A 5,827-nucleotide genomic window follows, 5' to 3' on the forward strand; every position below is an offset into this window, starting at 1 on the left:
CAAACCACACTGAACCAAAACTGTAGAGCAGTTTTAATGATATGACACTTGATAACTCCACATTGGTTTTGGCCTCTTAAAAGTAAGGTTAATGTTGGCCAGGCGCGATGGCTCACGCCTGTAATTCCAGCACTTTGGGAGACCGAGGTGGGCAGATCACCTGAGGTCGCAAGTTGGAGACCAGCCTGGCCAACATGGTGAACCCCATCTCCACCAAAAATACAAAAACTAGCTGGGCGTGGTGGCAGGTGCCTGTAATCCCATCTACTCTTGAGGCTGAGGCAGGAGAATCACTTGAACCCAAGAGGCAGAGGTTGCAGTGAGCCGAGATCGTACCACAGCACTCCAGCCTAGGCAACAAGAGTGAAACTCTGTCTCGAAAAGTAAATAAAATAAAAAGCAAGGTTAATGTTGTGATTTTTTTTCAAGCATTAAATATTCTGGGGGAACAGAAAATAATATCTGAATCTGTTCTATTTTTTGTAAATGTTGAAAAAAATGCATAGTTTCAACACAGAGTTAGCTCATAGTCAAAGTGTAGAAAGAAAATGCTAAAAACTGGAAATGAATCATTTATATCATTTAGAAAATAACCAAAATTCAAATATTATTGTTTCTATCTTTTCTATAATTGAAATGTTCAAGCTAGTATCAGCATGATGTCCTGTGGCTTTCAGATAGGCCAAATGTATCCTCTTCATATTAATTCTGCTTCTGGACTTTTCTCATTACTCCTCATTAATTAAAGTAGTGCATTACTCATTTTAATTATGTTAATTTTCAGGATGTTAATTTGAATCCTCAATTTATTAAATAATTCTTAAAACTGAAGTCTTTGCATTTGAAAATGTCACTCAACTGTAAATTATCACAGCCAAAGGGAGGCTTTGTCTTGATAATGAGAGAAGAATTCAACGTAAGGGTGACAGTTATCATTTTGATGCTAAGGCGTGCCAACCTTATGGCAGTCAGGCTTGCTTTCTGACTCACAAATGATTAAAAACCAGAGAAGGATGGTCAAAGCGTTTATGGCATGAGTGGTGGCATTATCCTTTCATGTAGTATCTGAAACTTTCTATATGATAGTGATTGTTTACATAAACTTAAAAGTAAATGATAAATCTAATTTCATTGTGGAAAATATAAAAAGATAAAATGTTATCATTGTAAGTTTTCATTGACTCCCAAAGATTTTAAACACAAATGAAAATGAGGGCGACAGAATTGGGGTCTAGCCTTAAGTTGAATGTGGTCATCTTCTGGTATCCAGATGGTGAACATTTTCATATTTAATCATTGAGGTGGCTATCCAAATGAATAGATAAAATTAAAAATAATTTTGTGGGCAGGGCACTGTGGCTTGCGTCTGTAATCCCAGCACTTTGGGAGACCAAGACTGGCAGATCAACTGAGTTCAGGAATTCGAGACCAGCCTGGCCAACATGATGAAACCCTGTCTCTACTAAAAATACAAAAAGCAGACTGATGTGGTAGCTGTAATACCAGCTACTCAGGAGGCTGAGGCAGGAGAATCGCTTGAACCTGGGAGGCAGAGGTTGCAGTGAGCCGAGATCACACCATGCACTCCAGCCTGGGCGACAGAGTGAGACGCCGTCTCAAAATAATAATACTAATTATTATTATTTGTGTAAAGAACTTGTGGGCCTCAGACAATATGTTCAGAATTCCCAGGGATCCTTAGACCTGGCTGAAAAAAATACTTTATATCCTCACGTGTCATTTAAAGTTTTTATGGTAAGCAAGATATAAATAAAGTGTGCTGTCTTCTAGTTCCCCACCTTCTTACCTGCTCTCCCGTTTCCATTACAGGGTTCCCTCCCCTTGCGTGTCTACCTAGAACCTCTCCTGGCTCCTTTCAGTTGCTCTTGTCTCACCAAAAAGTGCTTTGATACATGGACAGGACTGCTACAGAAACAGCCAGCTATGCAGCATGTCCAAGACAGAAAGGAACAGACCAAAGATTGGGTGCCACACAGGAAGCCCAATATGCACAGTCCCAGCTAGGATCAAGAGGTTAGAGGGAGCCCGGGGTTTTAAAGCATAAAACTGCAGTTATTGGCTCCATATTGGAAAGCAAAGTCTCTGAGTGCTGCTGATTGGCAACCAGTGTCAAGGCTTGAGGTTGGGGAGCACTGAGTCCCCTGGACGGTCTCCAGTGTACCTCTGGTGTCCACCCACAATGCCGGGTCCAGCACCTCTGCTGTGTGAGTGATGTACCTGAATTCTGGAGCCCAACCAGGTTTGCAGTTAGGTGCCCTGATTGGGATTAGTTAGCATCTAGGAGATGGTTTAAAGCACCCACTTTACAAGGAGACTCGGAAAGATAGGGGAAAGCTTAAACATTAGCTACTCTACCTCCTACAAATGGGAGAATACGACTTTAATGGTGCTTATTACTTGCCCAGTGGATCCATTGGAAATAGAATCCAATTATCTTGACTCATCTCAGAACTCTTTGAAATTACAATGCATTGCAAAATCATCTTAAATGAGATAACCACCTTCTCCCTTTCAGAAAAACAAAAACAATGTGGGAAGTGTCCATATTCAGCAAGACATTGTAGGGAGCACCCATTAAGCCAAAGTTTTGTCAGAAAGAGTTGCCTTTTATGAACCTCCCCACTGCTTCCCCTCTCTCAGGCTGGGCTCCCCCAAAGAGGACTCTGACAGAGTCAGATGCATGTGCAACCCCAGTGTCAAAGCAAGTGCTTCAGGAAACCCAAAAGGAATGGGGCAAGCAGGATGGGGAAGGGAGAGAATTCAAGCAAGGGTGTGATTCAGGCAAAGTCTAGAGAAAGGGAACTAGCCTGATCCCATAGTGGACATCTGGATTGAAAGTTACACTTCAGAGTTCTGTCCTCACGACTTGAGCAAGAGGATTACATTTCATACCCCACTGTCTTGACCAAAGGCCTGCCTGCGGTAGCTTAAACTCCTGGGTACCTCCAGCTGCTGCACAGGCAGGCAAAGCTGCTCTGAGAGCCCGAGGGCAGGCCTCTGCAGAAAGCCACAGGTGCAGGCCACAGAAGGCACAGGGGCCAGGGGAGGGGCACACAAAACAGGACAGGGGATGTGGGGAGGAGTGGCAGTGTCCACAACATGCCTAGAATCCCACAGTGCAATCTTGTGTCCAAACCTTTCCCTGTTTCTTCTATAAACCAAATTAAACAGATATATAGACTTGAAAAAAAATGCATCATAACAATGAGGCCTCTAGATCAGAGGTCGGTAAACTTTGCCCATAAAGATAGAAAATATTTTAGGCTTTGTGGACCATAAAGTGTCTGTTGCAACTACTCAACTTTGCTAAAAGCACCACAGACAATACATAAACAAATGGGTGTGGCTGTGTTCCAATAGTACTTTATGGACACTGGAATTTGAATTTCACATCATTTTCACACATCATGAAATATCTTGCTTTTTGAATTTTTCCAAACATTCCAAAGTGTTAAAGTCTTTCTTATCTTTCAGGCCATACAGACAATAGGCAGTGAGCTGATTTTGGCTTGAAGACAGTATTTTGCCAACCTCGACTCTGGCAAAAATCAGTGGTTTGTGGACTCCTTTGACCATAACTGTAAGCAAAGAATTTAATTTTATATTAAACCTGGAGCATACATAAACACACATACACATATGTGATTAAAGCTGAAGTTTCATAAAACAGTTCTTATGTTTTCTCTGAACTGTAAACTCTGGTATTCTCATTTTCATCCTCCTTGATTTTGTTGTGAAATGCTGTCGTGATCCATTGACTTGTTTCTCCAACCCACCATGGGTCATGCCGCTTCTGGCTGGAAAGCGCTGCTGTGGATCCATTGAAGTCTGTGCTCTTGGTAGTGGCAGGATTGCAGTCACAGTGGCTGTTTTGTATTCATCAGCTCTGACGTTACTTGGAATTTGTCAGTAAATAACATAAAGACCAAAAAAAGATGCTATCACAAACCTGTCAAGGGCAGCATGACAGGATTGCCTGCCTCAACCTGCCCGGCACCAGGTGTTTCAGGAAATTTCAGATGGCTCCCTGTCGTTCTTGATGTGTGATGCACGCATTTCATTTGAACTGAGCAGAATTCAGAGCAAAGAGAGAATTTAAAGTAACTGCAAGTCCCAGCCTGAAACCTCACGTTTGGCAATTTTGAAGGGACGCTGGGCCATTTGCATTATAGCCATGTTTGTCACCAGCTGAGGTATTTGAAAAGTGTGACAATTTCAAATAGCAGCCTCCTGGTATAACTCAGCCAAGTATTAAGGTAGCCTAGACCATGGTTGGCTTAAAAAAAAAAAAAAAAGTTCACTGTGGTTAGAGGACAAAAGCTCCAAATCCAGGACAGCTTCACACTCCTCCCCTTGCAGTTCAGGGGTCAGGGCTCAGCTCTGGAAAACAGGGACTGGATGGAACTTGCCTTTGTCATTTCTCGTTGTCCATCTCCCTCTTGTCACTCTTCTCTGACCTCTCAGTCTTGTCTTCCTATCTAGATTCTACAGGTGTGGTGAGGGAGGCAGGGAGGGAACACTTTGAAATCCTATTAAAAGGCCAGGCACCGTGGCACATGCCTGTAATTCCAGCACTTTGGGAGGCCAAGCTGGGGCGATTACTTGAGGCCAGGATTTTCAGACAAGCCTGGGGAACATAGCAAGACCCCATCTCTACAAAAAATAAAAAATAGTGAAATTCACCTTTTGCCTCTTTGCACTCCTGACAGCAAGATGGGTCACCAGCAGCTATAACTGGAGCCACCCGTGAAAATTCAGCCAGGGTTCTCGCTCTCATTGCGTCTGTTCAAACGGGCACGGTCTGATCCAGAAATATGGCCTCAATATGTGCCGCCAGTGTTTCTGTCAGTAAGCGAAGGATATCGGTTTCATTAAGTTGGACTAAATGATCTTCCTTCAAAGGATTCTCCAAGGCATCTATTCAATGAAAACCCATGATAGTTATTTGTACATAAAATAAACATTTGAAAAAATAAATAATGAAATTCTATTAAAAGACTTTATGCTTATTCCTATTTTCACTCTTCTCCTCCCATCTCCCATTTCCCCCAACCCCTATGCGTGATGATAATGGGGATCTTTCTGCTCCTTTCTCTCCACACCTTCAGTTCGGTTTGGCTTAGAAAATATCTTTTGTGCCCATGGCCTGTTCTAGACCCTGGGGATGGTAGTTGATGAGATATTGAGCCACTCTAAGAATTTGGGCCTTTGGCCGGGCGCGGTGGCTCAAGCCTGTAATCCCAGCACTTTGGGAGGCCAAGACGGGCCTCGTGATCGTGGGCGGATCACGAGGTCAGGAGATCGAGACCATCCTGGCGAACACGGTGAAACCCCGTCTCTACTAAAAAATACAAAAAACTAGCCGGGCGAGGCGGCGGGCGCCTGTAGTCCTGGCTACTCGGGAGGCTGAGGCAGGAGAATGGCGTAAACCCGGGGGGCGGAGCTTGCAGTGAGCTGAGATCCGGCCACTGCACTCTAGCCCGGGCGACAGAGCCAGACTCGTCTCAAAAAAAAAAAAAAAAAAAAAAAGAATTTGGGCCTTTATATGAGTGAAATAAGGAAAATGTGCAGGGTTTTGAGGAGGACAGTGGCATGATCTAACTAATGTCTTACAAGGATCATGGATGCTCCTTTAAGAATAGACTGAGGTAGGGCAGGAGTGGAAACAAGGAAACCAGTAAGGAAGCTGTTGTGAAAATTCTCATGAGAGATGATGGGCTAGAGTGTGGCAGTGGAGACAATAAGGGATGATCAGATTCTAGATATACTGAAATGTAAAGCCAACATGATTTTCTGATGAATTAAA

At 43.3% G+C, this 5,827-nt stretch overlaps 1 pseudogene; it reads left to right on the plus strand.

Moving 5' to 3' along the window:
- Positions 1 to 4,734: 4,734 nt before the first annotated feature.
- LOC100425882 (small ribosomal subunit protein uS14 pseudogene) lies at positions 4,735 to 4,917 on the plus strand (annotated as a pseudogene).
- Positions 4,918 to 5,827: the final 910 nt, after the last annotated feature.

Source organism: Macaca mulatta, chromosome 12, assembly GCF_049350105.2.
Source record: "Macaca mulatta isolate MMU2019108-1 chromosome 12, T2T-MMU8v2.0, whole genome shotgun sequence".
In the NCBI taxonomy this organism is placed as follows: domain Eukaryota; kingdom Metazoa; phylum Chordata; class Mammalia; order Primates; family Cercopithecidae; genus Macaca; species Macaca mulatta.